The sequence below is a fragment of the Protopterus annectens genome, chromosome 8.part1 (assembly GCF_019279795.1).
Source record: "Protopterus annectens isolate FY-2018-M chromosome 8.part1, PAN1.0, whole genome shotgun sequence".
Lineage (NCBI taxonomy): Eukaryota > Metazoa > Chordata > Ceratodontiformes > Protopteridae > Protopterus > Protopterus annectens.
This window is the reverse complement of record NC_056742.1, coordinates 167558317-167583309: the sequence shown is the minus strand read 5'-3', so window position 1 is coordinate 167583309 and position 24993 is coordinate 167558317.

Below are 24993 nucleotides of genomic sequence, written 5' to 3'. Positions count from 1 at the left end.
ACTCCTATTTAAGCTAAAACCAACCACCCTAGCTGCTGACCATCTCCCTTCGGGTTAATTAAAAATGGCTGCAGATGCAACTGCTTTTCCAGTTTCTGTTTCGATAAATAGATCTATATCTGAAAAATATATTCCTTACATCTGAAAAAAATCTTTTATTATACCTTTTCACAGGCACATCTACAGAGTTTAATAACTACAGTCACATTGGAATCCTCTCTCCCCTATCAAAAATACTTGAAAATGCATTCATGCTTAGCTTCTTCATCACCTAAATTAAAATAATTTGCTTCTTGAAACACAGCCTAGTTTCAGACCCCACCACAGCACAACCACTGCCCTCCTTCACTATACCAGCACTGTAAACCAGCATAGGAACAATAATAACCTTATGTCAACTGTGTTCCTAGACGTATCCAAAGCTTTCGACACTGTATCACACCAGCATTTACTCACTGAATGCTCTTATATAGGTTTCTGTCAGTCCTCCCTAAAATGGTTCCTTAACTATCTATCTGTAAGGCAACAAGCTGTCTCTTCCCTTTACCATAGGTGTCTGTCAGGACTCTATACTAGGACACCTTCTGTTTAATATTTTTATAAACAAGCTATTAACATGTACAACTCCCACAATATCCAGATTCCAAGAAATCACACAAATTTCTTTCTCTTTAATCAAAACCTGGCTGAAAAATTCAAACCTGCTCCTTAATCCTAGTAAAACAGAACTGATACTCTTCACCCCAAAACATTATCTCTGTCAAAAACAATCTTTCTTGGTTACATCTGCAAATAGTACTAAAATTGAGGTAGCACCACAGACTAAATTACTGGGCAATTAATAGATGACAATATTAAATCTGATCAGCATATTCTACAAACGATTAAATAGCCCTGCTAGAAACATGGCTGCCTTTACAGGGCAAAACAATACCTTACAGGCCCAGCAAAAAAAACTAGCCTCATCCTGTTTGCTTCCAACCCTGTTATATGCCTCACCTCTCCTTAAGCTCTACACTAAAATCCAAACTAGCCTCCTGTTACAACAAAGTAGCTAAATTTACTACTAACACTGCACACTGAGCTCACCACTGCCAAGCCTTAAACAGCTGAACTGCCTAGAGCTTAACAACTACTTATACTCTCAGCTAGCTATGGTAAACAAACTGATGTATTATCCTGAAAACTGCCCTGCATTAATAAACATATTATTGCCCTACACCCCCTCAAGGGACTTCTGTACTGGCGATAAATTTCTGTTAAGCACTACTAAAACAAATAATTAATTTGGGATGCATTAAACTCTTGCAGCATCTTCAAGCTCTGGAGCACCATCCTGACATAAGTTAAATGACTGACAATCTGACAAGCTATAAAATTCAGATCAAACAATACCTTACCCAATTCTGGTCTTGATCATGTTTATCACCAGGTTGAGACCTCCGATGAAAACACAAGCTTCTTATTGTTTATCACTAACTTATGACCCTCCTCTACTTAAATCATTACACTCCTAACATGTTTCCCTCCTGCACTTGAATCAATACCTCCCTCTTAACCCTCTTCTTAAACAGCACTTCTCAGCTTTCTCTTTTTCTAACTGCTCCCATCCACTGTTCTGCCCCTGTCATGCACCTTAGCAATTCTAAGCTATAAATCTTCCTGATACGCCAATTTGGACAGCCTAAATAGAACTGATCCTTTACCATGCCCAATCAATCATATGCTATAACCACTATCCGCCTATACAATACTAGTATCTCCCCTCCTCTCCTACATAATTTTATAACTTACTTCATTATATCTATTGAACTCTTTACAAACCAATGCAATACTAAAATCTCCCTCGTTACTAATTTTATAATTTACTTCATTACATATATTGAACTCCTTGCAAACCTTTTTTTACCAAAATGTAAGAACACTAAACTTCTTTACAACAGTGTTTTTCCCTCTAGTGTCTTAATCCATTTACATTCTGCAAAATTTTAGAACTGCAAGAATGTATAGACTTGTAATTGTTGATATAAATACTTTACTGTACATATCTGTCATATAATTATGTTTGTTTTTCTGAGAATTGTCTGAAATTCACTTGTTAATATAAAAGTACTGTGTTGGAGCTGTTCTCTCAGGGCCTCTACTGATAATGGATTCTGCACAGTCAGACTTTCCTGGTCACCAAAGGCAAGTACATAAATAAACTATTGCATCCTTGGAGAGACGTAGATGTGTTGGTTTGCTCCAAACTGTATGAAGATAAGCAGGTAGTTTGTGAGTGATTGTGAGTATGCATACTGTGATAGACTGGCATCCTCTCCAGGGTTTCTATGCCATACATCCATGGGAATCCAAATCCTTACAGTCTTGTAATGGACAAGGCAGTTAGCAGAAAATGGATGGATAGTGGTATGGAACACAAAGTTCAGAAACTGAGTAGTTTAAGAGAAATAGTAGATAACATAATACTGCTTGATTTGATTGCTATTAATATTTTTGCTTCGCGGTGGTGGTGCTGCGGTAGCGTTGTTGCCTCACAGTAAGACACTGTCCGGTTCGATTCTCAGCTAGAGCGTCTTCTGCGTGGTGACATGTGTGAATGGGTGTACCTTCGTTGAAGGTTGTACGTCAGGCCTGGCAAGCTGGTATGTAAAAATCAACTACCGATCATTAGCGGACCGGAGTTCCGCTGTGGCGACCCCTAACCGGGAAAAGCCAAAAGACACAAACACAAGAACATTTTGTGTGTGTGTGTGTGTGATGGGTGCGGGTATGGTAGTACCTCATTGCAAGACTGCCTACTTTCATGTTTTCTATCCTCTTCTTGAAGAGAGTATTATTGAAGATAGCACTATCAACTGATTCTGCAGTCAGATTTTCATCTAAAAGGATGAACGCTAATCAGATCAGTGTACATCATCCTCACCTCAGGCTTCGTTATGACAAAATTGTTGGTTGTTTTGATGGCAACTGTGCATTAAAAATAAATTCAGATTTAATGACTACATCATAAAATTACTGTGCCTCAGTAGTTGTGCACTGTGGCAGCTTTTAACCATATATTAATTTTGTCTCATTTTGCATACAGTTAACATTTTTCTGAGGAGCAACAAATGTCCTGTTGATGTAATGATGGTTACCCTGGAATGCAAAATTCTATACACAGTAACAAAAATAGTGATAGTTTTGTTAGAAGGTTCTGTTCCAAGGAGCATGGATAACTTTTGCAGCTTATATCAGTCTCCCATGGGGCAGTTGTGGTCTGACACAGGCCATTACTAACATTCATTTATTCATTTTTCAATACTCTGTTCCTTCTTCTTCATAGTCATGGATAAGCAAGAGCCTAAAGTAGCAAGCAAAGGGTGTAAAGAACTAAATAATTACGGGATGAAATAAAAGTCCATTGCATGGCGCACACACACACACACACACACACACACACACACACACACACACACACACACACAGACACACACATGGAGTGAAAACTATCTACTTAGGCACTTAATTTCTGTTAAGGCTAAGTGTTCTGTATTTTATCCAAAAGGTAAGGAGATGAACATATTGAGCAAGTCTGAATAGTCTTTATCGCCTCCTAAGATGTATATTTCTTAGGCTAGTAGACAAACTAGTGTGGAACTGGGGAAAAGAAAAAAAGCTGGCAATACAGAGCTGTGAAAACAACTTTTCTGTAAAACTGTCAGCAGAGTGGTGCAGAAGAAACCCATTTGTTTGACTTACCCATGTTTGGAGACAGTTTTAAATGTTCTGGAGGCTGGCAATGGTGATGATGAAGCAAGATCCTTTATCTCCTCTTCTGAGTAGATGAGGTGAGGGGCATGCCTGGTAGGTATCATACTACATGTATATCCTGGGGGTGCAGTAGTTTTGGGCATGCCGTAGTTTAGAATGCTGGATGGTACAAGCCATGAACATGAATCCATTCACATATCACCACCCATTCTGTTCTGTGTCACTTTTGGGGAAAGTGAGACCAGCAAGTGCAAGGGCAGCAGTACCCAGCATATAAAGGACTATGAGTAGAGCCAGTCTCAGGTTTTCACGTTTCTGTTGTCTGACTTACAGTGTGAATAAGAACAAGCTACACCTAAATGTAGATGAAAGACCTTCTTATAGCAAGTCACACATTTGGAATAAACTAGAACACACTGGTAGATCATACTGGGAATAAGCCAGACAAATATACATTAGAAATAATTAGGTTTGGGGAATGAACAACTAGTACTACTTCAGATTAGTGGCCTGTTAAAAGTAATAAGAAATAACAATGTATTGAACTTATATGTGGATAACTTTGCAATGTTCTGTATTTAGAATATTTTTTTAGAATACATTACCCTTCATTTTTAAATAAAGAGAAGTACTGCACAAGAGAATGACTAGGCACAGTATTCTATACCACTCTTGCTTAAAGTGCAGAGATGAAAGTATTCCAACTGCAAATTCATACTTATTTCCACAAAACTAATTTCTGTATTAAAGGCCAACAAATGACGTAACTAATATTAAGACAGATTTTATGAATGAAGTTTGTTTACCAGCGTGAAATGTTGGGTGTTGAACATGTTTATTTTCCAGTGAAAAATAAATTTTCTATTAGCCCTTCAGTGACTTGTTAAAATCAAATAAATGGAAATACTATAGTAAAGAATGAGCTGAGTGTGTGACTTTATTTCCTTGTAGTCAGTCCAATGGCCAAGTCTTGCAACTGCTGCTTCTGATTGATACTCACAAAGCTACATTTTGTATTAAAGCTCGTGTGTCATATTTAACACTTACAATGATTTTGTGAGGAGAAAATGATTTATCGATGCAATACTTTGGGTTTAGAACCTGTTTTTTTTTTTTTTCACAGTAAAAAATAAAGTTTTGTTAGGCTTTCAGTAACATCTGTTGAACACCAAGCAACTTCAGCTGGTACAGTGGCACAGAGTGAATCACAGGAGTGAAAGGATGATATTAGCTCCCATTTGTGATCTGAATCTAAGACCTCCAGCATACTATTCTGGTGTCACTGCTGCTGGACCAATAAGAGCCTCTGGACAGTGAGGTGTTGAGTTTTCCCTTAAAAGCTTTATCCTTTCAGCTAAGAATTCTCAAGGATGGTGATTAGTATCAAATTACAAACACACATACAAATATGAAGAAAGCCCTCAGTTTAGGTAATGTTAGATTCACATAAGTGAAAGGGTGATATTAGTTGTCATTTCAGACTCAAACCCAAGACGTCTTGCATACCTTGCTGGTGTCAGTGCCAGTGGACTAACAAGAATCTCAAGACAAATAGGTGTTGAGCTTTCCCATAAGAACTTTATCCTTACATCTTTGAAGCCCCAGAGTGGTGATAAAGCTCAAGTTACCAACACACAAACGCACGCGCGCGCACACACACACACACACACACACACACACACACACACACACACACACACACACACACACACACACACACACACACACACACACACACACACACACACACACACACACACACACACACACACATGCAGTGAAAACTATCTACTTAGGCACTTAATTTCTGTTAACCAAGAATCATTTGTCAACTCAGCCACTGGATGATCCAGCCAGGGAAAGTTGGGATAAGGTGGCCAATGCCTGTTTACCCCTCCTATGAATAAAGAATTAGTCCAGATAAAATCACTTTAGCTAGCAGATCTAGGTGACTCTCTCACTCTCCCTCTCTCTCTCTGATAACCTCCCTGTGGGATGAATAAAAACACATTATTAAAGTTTTGATTTTACCTGGACTAATCCTTTATACTCTGTTCTTTATTAGTCTTGTCACCCTCTGAGTCACAGCCTGGATATCAGACTTCACTCAAATCCTCTGTATTACCTCTGTTTGCTGCCTCCTATGAATAGGATTGACTCCAAATTAGATTGTGTGTTGAGCAATATAGGAAGCATTTGCTGAGCTTGTCAAGGAGTGCAATGTACCCAAATTTTGCATGATGGGTCAACAAATGCATGTATCCACATCAGGCCTGGCACAGCAGACACTGCAGTGTGCCTGCCTGCCTACCAGTAGGAGGCTGCAGTCTCCAGTTTTCATCTTCCACATCCTACATCTCTGTATACTGAGAAGTGGGAGGAATGAAAGAATGAGCTGATAGGGGACGAGTGCCTTGATGGCCACACTGAGATTGACAAATGAAAAAGAAATTAAAAAAAGCAGTATAACCATAGGCAAGTGTCATGCCTTGTTTCTGTATTATAGGATTGCTTTGCATCCTGTAGAAGGAGGTGTTGCGTAGAGATTTTACAGTGAGCAACTGCTGAGAATGTGACTTATTTGTAGTTTATTTGTTGTTTCCGAGGTAGTTAAAATGCTAGTGTACACAGCTACAGCTTCAGCAAAGTAATATCTTAATTTATAAGATCATACCTGAGGCCTGAAATATAACTATATTGCATAATCTTTCAAGTAAAAAACTAATATTTTGTTCTTTTGATACAGTATTGTCATGACAGTATTTCATCATAGTGGATGGAAGTGTGAGTAAGTGTCCACATGTGGCTTTTCCATGAAGAAGCCATTGCTGCTGAGTTCTCTGCAACATTGTCACACACCAGATCCATAATTATCAACATTTTGTTTCAGATTCAGCATACTTCCATTGTGTTCTACAGAACAAAATATGCTTTGCTCATAATGCTTTAGCTTTTACATTTTTTGAACCCTGACAATTTCGACTGGGATTTTTTTCCCCACTATTTATACTTTTAGCATCAGAAATCTTGCTTTTGCTGTTCCCTGCAGCCAGCTGTCTGGTTCTCAGCAAAATGATTGTCTTTATTGTCCTCAGCATCCTATTTCTGAGGATGACCTCTACTTTCAAAGTAAGATTTGTTTTCTTTAATTTGAAAATCTTGAACTCCTGAGAGGCACAAGAAAAAAAGACAGAGATAAACCTTGTTTAAATTACAAATTTCAGCCAACACTACTTGAAATTGCAAAGGGTTGACCAAAATTATTCAAACTGAAGAGCTTTGACAGCAGTCTGTATGCACCAAGCATTAAGGCCTGCCGTCTCGTCTCTCAGCTGATTTATTTTGGGAAACTTCCCTCTGGATTATAATTAAAAAATGGGAATCTCTAACATCTCCCATCTTGAGTATTTACAATAAAAGTCTTCAAGTGCTTGTCAAGAAGGTAATGTGTCATTAGCAGGAACCTTCACACTGCCTCCCCTCCCCTCTTGGACATGACAGTGCAGCGGGATAAGAGAAGAGTAATTATAGTTCAGCGGGGCTGCCAGGTGTGATAAATGAGTAATCAGCACACAGGAGCCCAGGTCCTCAAAGGAGAGCTATTACAGTGTTATCAGCTGCAGGCCTGGGTGTAGTGCTGCTGGAAACAGAGGCACGGACAAGACCCTGATGTGTTCAGTACAACATTTCTCCTGTTAGACTTACACTGTCTGTTGGTTTAGTCATTGTGTTGTTTGTACGACAAAAATTCTGCCACTTGGTAAAACGTACAGTAGGGAAAGGTCCTTTGCAAAAGTGCTGTTTGTAAACTGCTTGCTGAATGAATGTTCCCTTTTTTCTGTTTTAACGTTTGTGTATAACATTTAGTATTTAGTTGGTCATAGAGAATCTAGAGAATCTTTTTGCAGTCTGTGCAAACTTAGGATACACAGAAAGAAAGTGTGTGTGTGTGTGTGTGTGTGTGTGTGTGTGTGTGTGTGTGTGTGTGTGTGTGTGTGTGTGTGTGTGTGTGTGTGTGTGTGTGTCTCTGCCTGAGCAGAGTCACTGTAAAATAGCTACTACAGCCATGTACATAACAGCAAAGTATTAACAAAAAAAATGCCTTAGCTGTGTTCATGCGCGCTTTCCAAATATATATTTTTCTTACAGATAAATATATGAAAGCATTTTTGAGAGGCATTTCTACTTTAACTATAGCCAATCTTGCATTTCTTTGTAAGTTATGTGCAGTACTCTTAATTTCTATAATGCTGTGCATTAAAGCAGTACTATATTGGGGTAAAATTCAGATTAATGTTAATATTCATTTATTTTATCCCTGGATCCATACCTCTTGACCTGCAGACATTGAACATAGGTACAAAGGTTGTTGAAAATTAAGTACATCTAGGCAGAAATTTGGGCATCTAATTAACATAAATTTGAATACCAAACAGCTTCCCTGCTTCCAGTAGGAATGCAGGACACTAAGAATGCATGTTTAAAAAAACAGAGTGACAAAAATAATGGAAAACTATAAGCATATTATTACAAATACAGCATAAAATCTGTAGACTTTAATGAACTGTATAGCAAAATTCTACCACACGATAATTTATTTTTGCTTCTAAAAAAGGAGATTTAAGATGTGTGTTCCCTTTGTTTAAATTATTATTGTCACTACTATTTTGATCATGTGATGTGGTTTTCTCTGTACTGCATAACTTCCAAAATCACATGCTATGAGGAGGTTCATAAAATTGTGTTAAAGGGTAAATCAAGCCTGAAACTAGGGACATACCACCAAAAATAGGTTCATCACATGTAAGTGTAAATAACGCTTGAAAATAAGTACGTTCCTCCAAAATAGGTACACTTGAGAGGTCTGCCTAGATCTGATGTTTCTGTCCTGCCTCGTTGCTTTTCTTTTTGCAGTTGTTTGACCAAAATTCAACCAGGATCATAAGTGAAAATGGGCTATTATGGTGATGAGGCTTCTTCATAAGTACTGTATTACAGTAATAACTTGACAAGTCATAACTTTTGCTTTTCTTTATATTGTCTCTTGAAACAAAGATACTCTGTATTGCTGCTACACTTTTTTTGTTGCATTAATATGTTAAATTGTTAGTAGAAACTGAAAATTGCACTGTTTATCTATATGGGATATTAGACAGTACAATTATGTTTTCACTGTTACAGAGCTTATTTATTAATCTTATAAAATATAACAAGGCAGACAAGTATCGTTAGAGATAAAAAAAAGGTTTGAATGAAGAACGGAGTGAGATTCTAAGGTCACTGTATGCCAGGCACAGATTTCCTGTCAGTAACCTGTAGGAGACTGAATATAGAGATAGGGCTTTAAGGTGATCCATACAGAACAATTTGTTTCTCCTGGTAATAAACCTTTATGGTAATTCCAGCTGTTTCATATGTCTGGTCAGGTACACTCCAAAGAGGGAATTATGCCCAGTTATGGGTCTGATAAGTGCCAAAGAAAGTGGAACAATGACTTCCTTGGACCTGGCATTTACTTATAAGTTGAGTGAAATAGAATGATTTTCTTACTACCTTGGCCACATGCTGGTCAACGGCCAGATTACTGTTTACATATATCCCTAGATCCCTGACTACAAGGTCAACTCTTGGGGGTGTCTTATCGTTGTTTAGCCTGGGTGGTAATTTTCCCAAAGGACACTATAATACACTCCCATACTAGTTTAATCTACTGTGGCCTTCTAACACCACTCCTGAAATCCATGAGTTTCCTTATGCGGTTAGGGTCTTGGATTCTAGCAGCTAGGAGGATCCTTTTGACTCCAATAAATCTTGTCTCGACTTCTTACCTTGTTAAATTTGCCCGAAGTCTGCAAGTCCCCAGTTAAGTTATACTGAGACTCTCTATAACTCTTTATTAGTTCTGTTGAGGTTCTTTATGCAGCTTAATTCTGTGTCAGTCCTGGACTCCTGGAATTGTACTCTGGACTGACTCATGCCATTAAATGTACTTTTGTTTGAGCCATTTATTCTGTTAATATTAGTGACGGCAGCCAGAACTGTAAAAGTAGAACTGTTCTTGGGTTGTAACTAAAACTAAGCCCATTAGACGTTATGCAATCACATAGTTAAGTATAGACATGCAGAGAGGTAAATGAAAGAATGAGAGACATAATTACATACCTGTTATCTTTGTCATGCATTTTGCTTCATGGCTTATTGAGCTTTATTGTCTGTTTAAGTATATGTTTGCCTTTATATACTCAAGTAAAAATGTGCATCTTACACTGATACCACATTGTTCTCTTAGATTTTTAACATTGGTTTGCTATTTATTTTTTTTAAAGAATCACCCATGAAAGAAACATTTTTGTGCTGGCATATTTATTTACACTAGTGTGCATGTGATAAAAGTGGTTGATCTTATTGTAAATGCATTTTTATCTTTTGATGTATTATAGGAGACTCTGACAAAGGCTGCAGTATTTATTGCTCCTAAGCATTGCTGCATATCTGATAAATGCAGTGTGAATGGATGAACTCTTTTCAATGAAATCGGTTTTCATAAATGAATTTGAAGAATGTGACATGGCTTTGTAAGCAGATAACCTTGCAGGCATGAACTCACAAATCTGAAAAAGATGGCTTTATGAAATAATTGGTGCATAAGTGTGATCAGGCTGCTCTGTTGCATGCAACTCAGAGTGGAGATTGGGGGAGGGAGGTGGCAGAAAAAGGAAAAGCTAATTTCATCAAAGTTAATGGTGAGGAAAGAAGGCAAGGAAGGACTTTCCTTGCAGCCTCAGTTAAAGAGGCCAGGGTTGTTGCCTGCCATGCACCATTTACTGTTGGCCTAGCTCTCTTTTGAAAAGCTGTGAAGCCATTACAGTTGTGCGAGGGAAACAGGGAGGAGGGTGGGAGAGAGAAAGCGAAAGAGAGAGAGAGAGAGAAACAAGAGCAATTCTCCCTGATGGTCACAGAAAGGGCAAATGAGGGGCAGTTTTATCTGGAAAGGTCACAGATTCCCTGTAGCAAAAGTCCTCTGGGATCTGCTTCAGTTCAGTGTGCCCTTATAAACAGCACTTTCCAGCACATTTTTCTTTGTGTTATGACTTTGGCTGGGAATGTGCTAAGACAATGTGGTTAAAACATGAAAAGAGGCCCTTTTTTATTTATTACTTTTGTAGTATTAAACTTTACATTTTAAAATGAGGCAATAAATCTGGCATGTAGTAACTGCTTGTACAGATATAAAGGACAAGACATGGGTTTGGGTAACAGAAGACTTGCCTGACACTTGACTTGACTAATTGTTTGAACTCTTAATAAAATACTGCTTCTCTTCATTAATTGTACAGTTGACAGAAGCAGCTTTTTTACAACTGTCATGCTCACTTGGGTTAGTTTGGTTGTCAGAGTCTTTATGTTGTTGTGAACAATTTACATTTAGGATGGGACAGTATTGCAGTGTTACTGAACAGGTAGCTGAAATCATCCCTCCATGTGGTACTTTAATGGAAAACTTGTTCACTGAGATAAAACAGTTTCTTATGTTATTATCATGTGTTATATGAGAAATTAGAGTCAGTAACCAGTGAAGGATAATATGTTTTGAGATCAGCATGCATATCTAAGTGAAGTATTTTCAGTAAGCACTTGTAGGGCCTGAATGTTGAGAATGCATATTTGGTGTGGCCCATGGGGAGAATGATAAAATAAAAGTATGGCTACAGATCATACCAACAGATCTGTTATAAGAAGTTTTTTTTTCTGTGGTAACCTGTAGAAATTAAACTGTAGGCATTAGGACTGTTTGGCAGATAACACATTTTGAGGTAGCAAGTGACTCCTCTCTGTCTCACAGTGCATCTGTGAAACACCTCTCTCCAGTTCTGAACCCAGCAAAAAAGCTGAAAGTGTCTACTCAGTTAATAGAAACCAAAAAGAGTAAAGCATAAATAAATAAAAATTAAACATGTAGGGGGGCTGGATAGAATGCCTTTTATTGAAGATGATGGACCCTCTTTTATTACATCTATCATTGTGATAAGTGCCCATACATTTTTGTATCTGGTAAGAAAAGTTTTGTCTTTGATAAACTCCAGGACAGACTTCCTAGCTAATCCTACTGGATGACTACAGTATGGGAACAGACCCTGTTTGGCTCTAAAGGAAGAACCTGGAACTAGAACTTATATGCAGATTCTAATGTCTTGTAAAAGTACTCTAGGGTGATCGGTTTCTAGTCAATATGTTATCCATGATAGCACTACAGAAGAAAGCTGTGGATATACATCACAGACATATCAGAATGTGCCTTTGGCCCTGCCTGTAGGGATTTCCCACATTCACTGTAGGAATAGTAAATGCTACCTGTAGAAAGTTTAATGATGGGTCTTAGCAAAGAAAGCAAAGAGCAGGTCACCTTAAAAAGGAATCCAGTCCTATTTAATTAGTGTCCGTGTTGCCCATAGACAACCATGCAGTGAGGGAAGTATTCACCCTGATTTGTGTAAGCTGGGAAGAAGACATGCATACAGCTTGATTAAAATTAACGTCCATAGCCACGTTAGATATTCTGGATAGACTAGCCTTGAAAGCAGCCCTTTCTTTATGGAATGTCAGGTAAATGTGCCACACTAAATGAATTAGGAACTCTGAAATTCTTTCAGTTAAAGTAATAACCACCAGAATAAGATCTTCCAGTACAGAAACATCATCTCTGTGGATTCTGCTTCCTCAAATGTAAGAAGAGCCAACTTCTTCAACACAAAATAAATGTACCAATAGAAAATCAGCTCTTTTATGGAGGGACTGAGAAGAAATATATCCTGAAAAAAGGCTTGCAAATCAATGCCATGCTTTCCTCTGACAAGAAAATCAGACATGAAGACTGGAAGTGCTTGTCAGGTGCATCTTGCAGTCAAACAACTGTGTTGTGCATTAAAAGTCCTTGATAGATATAGAACTGGGGTATGGGCACTGAGAAAGGTTATAGCCAATGGTGCAAACCATTCTGAGGTCTTCTGAAAAGGAGGTATATGGGGAAAATTATGGAGAATACTCTGTCATAAAAGTCATGGGACTTCACTGTTACTGGAAATAGATTAACCATGTAGTCTAAGTGAGAATGTGAAGTACTGGATGCATGTCCTTAGAGGGATAGTTGAATGAACATCATCTTAGTGGGGAAGAGCTGTGCAGTGAGGAGATAAAGGAGAAACTGTGAACTGTTTGAGAAGTGGCAACCACATTTGCCTGAGCTGAAAGGGAGCTATTAAAATTATTTTGACCATATGGAACCTAGCTTTATGAATGAAACTCTTCATTAGAGGAAATTGGAAAAGTATAAAAAAGAGAAAGTGGTGGAACCAACAAACCCAAAAGAGTATATAATAATAAAAATAATGGTGTGCAGGCTGGAGGATAAAACACACTTTAATACAAAACAAATAACATAAGGTAAGCGCTTTCGAGGTAACCCTCTTCTTCAGACCTTAGATAAAAAATGCTTTCAAAATCACAAAATTTAAATAAAACTAACATCCAATAAAAACACAATCCGAGAATCAATGTGTTAAGCCTCTTTTTCTTAAGAGGTTTTAAAGAAACAGCACTGTTCAGGCCAGGTGGCATATAGGCCTTAAAATCCACAATCCATCTCAACTCAATGTATTCAGTCTCATTACATATATCACCTTCTCTCAATGTTTCATTACTTTTCTGTAAAACCAAAAATTTAAATCTATGCTGAGTACCAAGATCTAAAACATGCTTAGCCAATGCACTAGTGAGCTTATAATTCCGTATATCATTCAGATGCTCCATAATTCTTTCCTTTAACATACAATTTGTTTTACCAATATAGAATGCACTGCAAAAATTACACTTAGTTGAGATGGATTGTGGATTTTAAGACCTGTATGCCACTTGGCCTGAACAGTACTGTTTCTTGCTCTAGTAAGTGAACCAGGGAATAGTAATTGTTTAGATCAGTCGGGAAAATATAGTGAGATTAGTTAAGTACTTTTTTCTGTATCTGTGTGAATCTATTCATCTGAGTTATTTTAATATTTCCTGTGATGGAAACTCTGGTGTTTATTGTAAATAGATATTTAGTATTTTCATGTTTTTTATTGTTTATTATTAAATACATTCAAACTTTATATTGTAGCTGGTCCTTTAAAATCTTCTCTAAACTTTGAGAGTACTTATATCTATTTGGTGACTCTTTGACCACTCCTGAAAGCCTTACTGCATTGGTCAAACACTATAATTTGTATTAATATTAATTTCACTCAGTATAATTGAGTACCCTTGTAAAAGCCTTAGAGTAGCTGGCTTTGGAGTGTCTGGTGGCAGTGTAACTACCTTATAGTCTGGGCAGAAGGGGGCATAGCTAGTAAATCTGTGCAGCTCTGTGTGTGTGTGTGTGTATGTGTGTGTGTGTGTGTGTGTGTGTGCATGCGTGTGTGTGTGTGTGTATGTGTGCGTGTGTGTGCATGCGTGTGCGTGTGTGCGCACGTGTGTGTGCGTGCATGCGTGTGTGTGCATGTGTGCGTGTGTGTGCATGCGTGTGCGTGTGTGCGCACGTGTGTGTGCATGTGTGCGTGTGTGTGTGTGTGTGTGGGTGTGTGTGTATGTGTGTGTATGTGTATGTATGTATGAATGTATGTATGTATGTATGTTGGAAGGAGACAGAGAAACATACCCAGACCCTGGAATGAGTGGGTTCTCTGTTTGCTAAGGGACATCGGGCTTGATGCAGAGAGCTGCTTCTGGAAATACTGTGTGTATCTATTGTTTGTTCCAAGTGAACATCCCTCTACAGTGTCAGTGGTGAGGATTCAGGCTCCTTCATTATTGTCCCAGAGAGGGGACATCACAGTTACAGTGAACAAAACCAAGTAAAGTACACAGAATTATGTATGAACTTGTTTTGATGATGTGTATCGCTGAAACCACTGAAGATATTTTTGAGAATCTAAGCCTGTACTTATTATTGTCTGATCTGACCAATGTTAACCCAAGCCTGATTTGGAGAATGTAGTACCTCAGGCTATGAACCAGAGATGAGGAAGATCTCTTTGACAGGTATTTATCTGATACTGATTTGCCCACTGGACAGAATGCTTATGTGCAATATACATTTGTACTATAGAAAATATGTATTTAACATTTAATTGAAATGTATATTATGGATTTGTGCTCTTTCTGTACTATGCATTTGTATTTCTCTGGAGCTTTTCTCCTCAGGACTCCATTGAAAATGGGCTCCTTGTAGCCCAATGGACTATCCTGGAAAACAAACTGCAAATAAAATAATAATACATAAAATAAATTATGTTGCTGTTGCCTCTCTTGTTATGTGAGACACAGCTGCTTTTAGGCGAAATGTCTTAACATAATGCATTTGTTGTGAATTCTGTTCACCAGATAATGTTATATTTTATACTTTCATTCCAACATCATACAGTACCTATTTTTCAGTAGAAATCTTTGGATGTACTTCGTTGTTTTGAATTTCAGACTAAGAAGCATGTGACAAACTACTGGAGTATTGGCTGGACTATGGGCTGCCTGGACTTGAAACAGTATTTGCTTGTTCATAAAAATAAATAAAAAAAGTATGGGAAAGCTGATATGCAAATTAGACATGAAGTAAGTTGTAGACATTGTCAAGAATTTCTTTGATAAGTCAGACAGCAAGTAAAATTTACATCTGGAAAAGGTGATGAATCTGATACATAATTGTCACAGCCAACTCACTGAGAGCAGCTGAGTGAAGTCATCAATAAGCCATTAAGTCAGGATACCACGTCTTGGATTATTAACAGATAGTTGACAGGTAGGGAATTAAAAAAAAAAATTGTGATTTTTTTTTAACGAGGCACCCCCCCACCCCATCAATTCCACCCTTCTCCATGCTGCATATATATTATAATTTTGAGGATCGCACTATCAATGCGAAAGGAGAAAACTTCAGTCCGTATACAGAGAACTATAATCTCTCTGCAGGCAACTGGTCCTCCTTGCTCAGAACAGAAAGAAATGGGACTCAACAAGTTTACTTAATTGATGAATGGGATATTTGATGAATGAAATTTGACTAAGAGGTTTTCGGTGAGTTGTCCCCTGACAAAACAGACTAAAACCAAAAGAGAGTTCTGAAAATTAGATAGAATAGGTCCAAAGCATCTCTGGGAGCTTTGCATATTCTTTCATTTAACTTGAAAAAAATTTACTTTGAGTTAGCAAAATGCAATTGTTTTTTACCGATCCTTCTAACATTGTAGCAAAAATATATACTTAAATAAAGTTGGCTGTGTAGCCTACATAAATAAAGCCCTGACCGTGATCCAGCTGACCCAGGTTAGCAAGTTGTGCGCTGGAGGAGTCAGCCAGGAGGGTTGCAGTGAGCAGCTGATGCTGGCTTTGCATGTCCTAGGTGGAAGTGGCCCGTCTGGCTTACTGCTGTAACAACACCCAGTGGATTTGTGGTATAATAGTGGAAAGGCTGTCAATGGTTGTTTAGGCTAGATTGTGAGAACTTGCACCAAACAGTGGAGCATTTGTAGCAATGCTTATGATCATCGCTAATATTCTGGGTACATCTGGCAAATGATGTACGGATGCACTTGCTAGGACTCCCCCCAATAAGTTAATGGGAGGATATAATTTCCTCAAATGTTGTGGATGTCAAGAAACAAAACACTGATATCTAGAATGTTGAATCCAAACATGCCATGGCATAATGAAGATCAGGTCAGGGAACTGACTGCGGAAGATCACAGTACAGGGAGGGTCGTGGAATTGGCCCTTTCCCTGCTGTAGTGTAATATTGCAATTAGTATATATATATATATATATATATATATATATATATATATATATATATATATATATATATATATATATATATATATATATATATATATATATATATATATATATATAATTTGCAGGGAGAGGCACAGGGGCTTGCAAAAAAAGATGTTTTTCCTGTTTATTTTTTCGGTTTTGATTTTTGACATTCTGTATGCCAGTGTTTTGTCACTCCACATTCAGGATGTTGAGGTAACTGACATGAATCGAAGTTAACCCCCCCCCCCCCCCATAGCTGCCCATAGGTGACACAGTGGCACAGCAAGTATCATTTTTACCTTATCACAAAAATTCCTCTGCTTCAAGTTTTCTGCTGGTATGCCTTCTGTGTGGACTCATGTCTTCCTTGAGTTTGCTTGGGTTTACCTGCTGGTACTGTGGTCTCCTCCAACATCTGAAAGACATGCAGTTAGGTGGATTGGTGACTCTGAATTGCTTGTGTGTGAGACAGATAAAGAAGAAAGGTCTGAAATCTACTTTCCTTTCTTACTTGTCTAGTAAACTCTCTGGATGACAGTATCTTTTCATGAGATCACCATAGGAATTGGGTGCAGCTTGATAGCATTATGTGGATGGTTGGATGTCTTCCTATAATGGCTGCTTCTACTACAGAATAATTCTCTCCTCTTAAATTTATCAACCAAAGACTGGCTGCACTGAGAAAAAGATACAGTAGAGACCAGGGACCATTTACTGGGAGATTGTATGTAACAAGAAAGAATGCCAAAGTTGAGAATTTTTCACAAATGGTGAATGAGCAGGTCTGTAAGATTCCACCTGTCACTTAAGGGTTAAGGGTTCAGGACAAACTGCACACTTTTAGAAATGTTGGTTTTACTGTATTATAATATACTAATAAGTAGGCAATTAAGTTCTAAGAATTACTATTTGGAGTCCCCCCTGCCATAGTGAGGGAACAGTGTTTAAATATAACCAAATGTTTTAACTTCTTCTTCTTTCGGCTGCTCCCGTTAGGGGTCGCCACAGCGGATCAACTGTTTCCATTTCTTCCTGTCCTCTGCATCTTGCTCTGTCACACCAACCACCTGCATGTCCTCTTTTACCACATCCATAAACCTTATCTTAGGCCTTCCTCTTTTCCTGTTACCTGGCAGCTTCATCGTTAGCATCTTTTTCCCAATATACTCTGCATCCCTCCTCAGCACATGTCCAAACCAACGTAATCTTTCCTCTCTGGCTTTGACTCCAAACCTTCCAATTTGGGCTGACCCTCTAATATACTTATTCCTAATCCTGTCCATCCTCGTCACACCCAGTGCAAATCTTAACATCTTCAGCTCTGCCACGTCAAGCTCTGACTCCTGCCTTTTTGTCAATGCCACTGTCTCCAACCCATATAACATAATCTCACTACCCTCTTGTAGACCTTCCCTTTCACTCTTACTGGTACTCATCTGTCACAAATCACTCCTGACACTCTTCTCCACCCACTCCATCCTGCCTGTACTCTCTTCTTCACCTCTCTTCCACACTCACCATTACTCTGAACTGTTGATCCCAAGTATTTAAACTCCTCCACCTTCGGCACCTGTACTCCCTGCATCCTCACCATTCCTCTATCCTCCCTCTCATTCACACACACATTTTCTGCCTTAGTCCTGCGGACCTTCATTCCTCTTCTCTCTAGAGCGTATCTCCACCTCTCCAGGGTCTCCTCCACCTGTTCCCTACTCTCACTACAGATCACAATGTCATCTGCAAACATCATAGTTCATGGGGACTCCTGTCTGATCTCGTCTGTCAACCTGTCCATCACCATTGCAAATAAGAAAGGGCTCAGAGCTAATCCTTGATGTAATCCCACCTCCACCTTAAACGCATCTGTCACTCCCACCGCAGACCTCACCGCTGTCACACTACCCTCGTACATATCCTGTACTACTCTTACATACTTCTCTAACACTCCCGACTTCCTCATACAATACCACAACTCCTCTCTAGGCACCCTGTCATATGCTTTCTCTAAGTCCACAAAGACACAGTGCAACTCCTTCTGACCTTCTCTGTACTTCTCCATCAACACTCTCAGAGCAAACATCGCATCTGTAGTGCTCTTTTCTGGCATGAAACCAAACTGCTGATCACTAATTATCACCTCCCTTCTTAACCTAGCTTCCACTACTCTTTTCCATAACTTCATGCTGTGACTGATCAATTTAATCCCTCTGTAGTTACTACAGCTCTGCACATCATCCTTATTCTTAAAAATCGGTACCAAAACTGATCAATTTAATCCCTCTGTAGTTACTACAGCTCTGCACATCATCCTTATTCTTAAAAATCGGTACCAAAACACTTTTTCTCCATTCCTCAGGCATCCTCTCACTTTCTAAGATTTCATTAAACAATCTAGTTAAAAACTCCACTGCCATTTCACCTAAACACCTCCATGCTTCCACAGATATGTTATCTGGACCAACAGCCTTTCCATTCTTCATCCTCTTCATAGCTATCCTTACTTTCTCCTTGCTAATCCACTACACTCCGTGATTCACTATCCGCACATCATCCAACCTTCTCTCCCCCTCATTCTCTTCATTCATCAGCCCCTCAAAGTACTCTTTCCATCTGCTCAACACACTCTCCTTGCTTGTGAGTACATTTCCCTCATTATCCTTTATCACCCTTACCTGCTGCACATCTTTAATAGCTCGGTCCCTCTGTCTAGCCAATCGGTACAGGTCCTTTTCTCCCTCCTTAATGTCCAACCTTTCATACAACTCTTCATACGCCTTATCCTTAGCCTTCGCCACCTCTCTCTTTGCCATGCACCTCATCTCCTTTATACTCTTGTCTACTTTCTTCATCTCTCTGACAATCCCACTTCTTCTTCACCAACCTCTTTCTCTGTATACTCTCCTGTACTTCTTCATTCCACCACCAGGTCTCCTTGTCCTCCTTCCTCTTTCCAGATGTCACATGAAGCACCATTCTAGCCATTTCTCTTACTATCTCTGCTGTAGTTACCCAGCTATTCGGTAACTCTTCACTGCCACCCAGTGCCTGTCTTAACTCTTCCCTGAACTCCACCTCACAATTACCCTTTTTCAATTTCCATAATTTGATCCTTGGTGCTGCCCTTACACTCATCCTCCTTTTCTTGATAACCAATGTCATCCTACAAACCACCATCCTGTGCTGCCTAACTACACTTTCCCCTGCCACCACTTTACAGTCTCCAATCTCCTACAGACTGGCCCTTCTACATAAGATATAATCCACCTGTGTGCATCTTCCTCCACTCTTGTATGTCACCCTATGCTCCTCCCTCTTGTTAAAATATGTATTCACCACAGCCATGTCCATCCTTTTCCCAAACTCCACTACCCTTTGACCTTCTGCATTCCTTTGCTTAACACCATACCTACCCATCACTTCCTCATCCCCTCTGTTCCCTTCACCAACATGCCCATTGAAATCTGCTCCCAATCATCAGTCTCTCACCCTTGGTTACAGTCATCACCACTTCATCCAACTCACTCCAAAATTTTTCTTTCTCATCCATCGCACACCCAACTTGTGGAGCATATGCACTAACAACATTCATCATTACACCATCAATTTCCAGCTTCATAAACATCACTCTACCTGACACTCATTTCACCTCCAAAACACTCTTAGCATACTGTTCCTTCAGGATAACCCCTACACCATTTCTCCTCACATCCACACCATGATAAAACCATTTGAACCTGCCTCCGATACACCTAGCCTTGCTCCCCTTCCATCTAGTCTCTTGCACACACAATATACCAACCTTCCTTTGGTCCATCATATCAGCTAGCTCTCTCCCTATACCAGTCATACTGCCAGCATTCAAAGTTCTGACCCTCACTATCACAGTCCTAGCCTTTACCTGCCTTCAGGCATGCCTTCACCCTCTTCTCCTCCTTCAGCCAACAGTAGCCCAATTTCTGCCAGCACCTTGTTGGCCAACAGTACTGGTGACGGTCGTTGTTAACCCAGGCCTCGACCGATCCGGTATGTATATCTGTACTGTTGTCCACATGTATGATTTAGCAAAATTTTACGCTGGATGCCCTTCCTGACACAACCCTCCCCACTTTTCCAGGCTTGGGACTGGCACAACGAAATGCACTGGCTTGTGCATCCCCAGTGGCTGGGTTATAACCAAATGGTTTAACAATATATTTAAATAAAGGGTTACCAATGTGTAAAAGAAAGAACTTTCACATTATGTGCTTTTTCAGATCCATCTTTAAAAAAGTATGTACCATAGTAGTAACAGATTATTTAGTAAGAATGGTCAATATAAAAGGTTTTATAGTGGGTGAATCGTTAGAATGAACCTTGTTTCAAGATTGAATTGCCCACTTTTTTTTACATTTGTGATCATTGATAGAAGTAAAGTTCAGTGAAATTCATTAAGGCTTTTGGTCTTATTTTGATATTATTAGCGAGTCTCCATGCTAGTTACCCACTCTCTTGGGGCATATGGAAGTCTGATCTTCCATGTGTCCTAATTCTAGTATAATGGCTTTATTGTTAGTATGTTAGGAAAATTAGTGAGCATAAAATGTGTTTTGAAAACATTCCAGTTAGTGGTTGATTACCTAGAACAGACTTGAAATGGCCCAAAAAACATGACAAAAAATACAGCATAAAAATAGATTTGATAGTATGTTTTGTGATGAAGTTTCCTTAACTTCAACACATTTTTAATGGAAAATGTGTTTACCCATGGCTTTTTGAAAGCATTAAGTCAAAGTTGCCAAGCAAGCTATCTCTTTTTCAAAAAAGCATTTAGGTTGTTATGGAGGGGTTCTCATGCCATGGTTTAATAAAAATAAAATAAATGTAAAATGTGTGTGGTTTGGGTAATCAAGGCTGTGTCTGGCAAAAATTTTGGTAGTGTTAGTACAATTAATGGAATGTTTTCCACTTATCAACTCTCAATATCTCCAATCCAGTGGTTCACATTTAAAAGTCTCTTTCCTCTGCTTTTTCTTTGGATTGTTTCATACCTTCCAGGTAATCACAAATGTTTTCCCCTTCTTAAAGATAAACTTTGGTGCTGACTGAAGGAGCTGCTTGTTATTGATAATGATAGTCCATTTGGTGAAAATTGCTTATTATTTGGTGAGAATTGCTTATTATTTCTTTTTAGTCCATGATGTAAGCGAGCACCATGCTGTATTTTCTTCCTTGTGCCTGTGAGTCTCTGCAGAGCCCTGCCAATTTCTTGTCTGTGGCCTCAGAACAAAGGGTCATTACTGAGTTTTATTGTCCTGATAGGGTTGAAGGGTTTGTTGAGAAGTTTCTTGCAGTAGCCTCTTGCCAAAAAGTTTTTTTTCTAGGTTTATCAGGTTTAGTGTAAATCCTTGGTATCTTTGGAAACACAGGTGATCCTCATTCCCTTGAAACCTGACCACATTTTCTTGGTAATATATGGGTGCAAGCTCTTGTAATAACGTAGCTGGTTTACCCTGGTGGGCTTTCTGTACAGATTGTTGCGCAGAGTTTTGGATGAGAGAACCTTGGTAATAATCAGTTCTAGGAAGTTTTCAGAGTCTCAGGCATGTTTGGCTGTAAATGTTAGAAAGGTGGTGGAGTTCATATGATTGTATAATTCTAAGAGCTCCTTTTCTTCTCCATCCCAAACAAATATATCATCAGTAAACCTTGGGAGTTATTTCATATGCCTGTAGAATATGGAACTATATACAAAATCTTCCTGTCTCTTTCTGAGCGTAGTACTTGCTACTGAATTGAAAATAATTATTTTTGAAGGGAATGTCCAAACTCCCTGCTCTCCAGGGAGAAGAAAAAAAAATGGGTGACATTTCAAAAATAGGATAAGGATCAAAATACACTTAAAATGTACATTTGAATATCTCTTTTACTATTTTACTGATTGCCCCAAACAATGTCACACATAAACAGCTGCCCTTGAGGCTAAGCATAGCTTAAAATTCTTCTGGATGACAGCAGCATTTGCACAGTTTGAAATCACAAATGAGTCATGTAGTAGAATCATACAGGAAGAAATAGGCAGGAATTTCCCTGAAGTTCCATGTGTCTTGAATGGGTCTATATTATAACCGCAAAATCTCACATATGCGAATACGGAAACGCTGACACATATTGAGTGAACCGGGAAAACACTGAACGTCCTGAACTACAAAATTCAAAATGTCGAATTGGCATAGTTGGCCAACCCCACCGCCCGCTACGTACTACCTACCCAAACAAAATAAATAATCTACATGCATACACTTAACAAAACCCTACTTCTAACCCTAAACTAAAGCTTACATATATTACTATGTATGCACTTACCTTAACCCGCACCCTAACCCTAAGGTCCATAACTATTGCACACTTACCTTAAGGAGCTATACTGGAGAAGGGCCAACTATGATGATTCGACATTTCGAATTTCGCGCTTCAGGACGTTCGGTGTTTTCACGGTTCGTTCAGTATTTGTCGATGTTTCCGTATCCGCGCAACTGCGGTTTCGCGGTTGTACTAGGTAACCGTCTTGAATAGTAAGCCTGTTTGAAATAATTTGTGAGACCACTGTATCCAGTTAGATTCAAATAAATGATCTATGAAGCTCATGTGAAAGAATAGCTTGCCAGCATTATTGTGTTAGTGTTATTTTCTTTTTGAAGTTTTAGTACGTATTTTTTTTTAGTGAAGGATAGTATGTTTTACTTTGTTTCTGAGGGTATTATAATTTCGCCATGCTTGAGATGTCTATTGCTGTTTGCATGCTCTCCAAGTCTTTCCCTGTTTTGATATCAGTTTCTTCATTTCTGTGGTTAGCTATGAGGCAAGTGTTGATTTGATTTTTCTTTTCTTTGGAGTGCATTGACTTCCACATGTTTAGGAAGTTAGACCGCTTCTTCTGAGAGCAGGTACTTTAAGAGAGGCTCCGTTACGTTGGTAGAGTAGATCATTCAAGGCAGTATCCTTGAAATGTTTATTTGCATTTAGATAGTAACTATTACATCCTTTGGTGTAGGAATATAATTTGGTATTTGATCTAGTACTGACTGGCTCAGGATTTGAGTGAAAGTTATAAATAGTGAGCTTAATGAATGCTGGAGAATATTGTTTAAGAATAAACACTAGCAGCTTCTCAAATATGTCACTTTGTTTCTTAGCAGACAGTTCTTTTGAAGACAGATATTTGTTTAGGATTAAGATGAGGCAGTAGTACTTTCTTATTGTAGAACTTGTCTGACTTTCAAATTGATGGTGGTCTTGGGCTCATAATGGTTACCTGATAAATTGAAGTATTGTTTGCATTGCTAAGGATGCAAGTAAAGATAGTGCATTAATGTTTAGTAGTAGCATTGTTTAATTGGTTTGTGAACATTGAAAAAGCTTTTATATATGTTTTTTTTTTTTTTTTTTTGCAATTGCATACATGTAGGGAGGAATCAAAGTACTATAAATGTTAATGACCCTGGGGCGGTAGGGGTTGGGGAAAGAAGAGGAGGCATGTGGGCCACCGGTCACAGCATGCATTAGCCAATCATTGTGCACATGCGCATATCGCAGAGATGCAGCTACACACCACTTTGCAAAGTTGAGTTTGACAACATAAAAAGGAAACAAAGTAATCACCCAATGTTAATCCAACTGCACCAGTGAATAGTAGAGGGTGTTCAGTACCGTACAGTAAAGTACAGGGGTGCTGGTAGCTGCTGAAGGATGTTGTGGGGGTGCAAAGCAAAAGGGGCACTCAGTGATCTAAAAAGGTATTTTTTTAACTGCCTACTGCCATAATAGAAACATATCTGTGGCACAGGATGTATATAGTGTAAATATAATCTACATTTGGAATGACTGCACAAAAATTTTGTAGAAACATACAAATAAAGCTAAGGTTGCACCTCCATGGTATGTGATCCAGTAGTCATATATTCAGACGTTAGAGAAAAAAGTGCAGTAGTGCTGTAACATACTTAACTGTTGCCACACAGAGGAAAACCACCACAAAAGAGTGGTGGAAAGCTATTAAACACTTCATTCAGGCTGTTAAACACTCAGACTCCAAATGAAGTGCCTAACAGCTTCACACCTCTCTTTTGTGGTGACCACTGATTGCTGTTAATACTCTAGTATGTGAATAGAGCTTAACAGTGCTAAGAGGTACTTAATAAAAATAACCTTTTCAATGTCAGAATGGTGCTTAACAAGCATGACTATTCCACAAATTCAGAGCACAATTATAGTAATCCATACACTGCAAGTCATTATCTCTCCAAAAGTAAGACATACAATGCATCACAGAACATCTAGATCCCAGCAGTGTCTGCTTAACAGGTTGCAGAAGTGGAGTTTGATGCAGGCTTATTGAGGGCTTCTGCCATGGTCTCA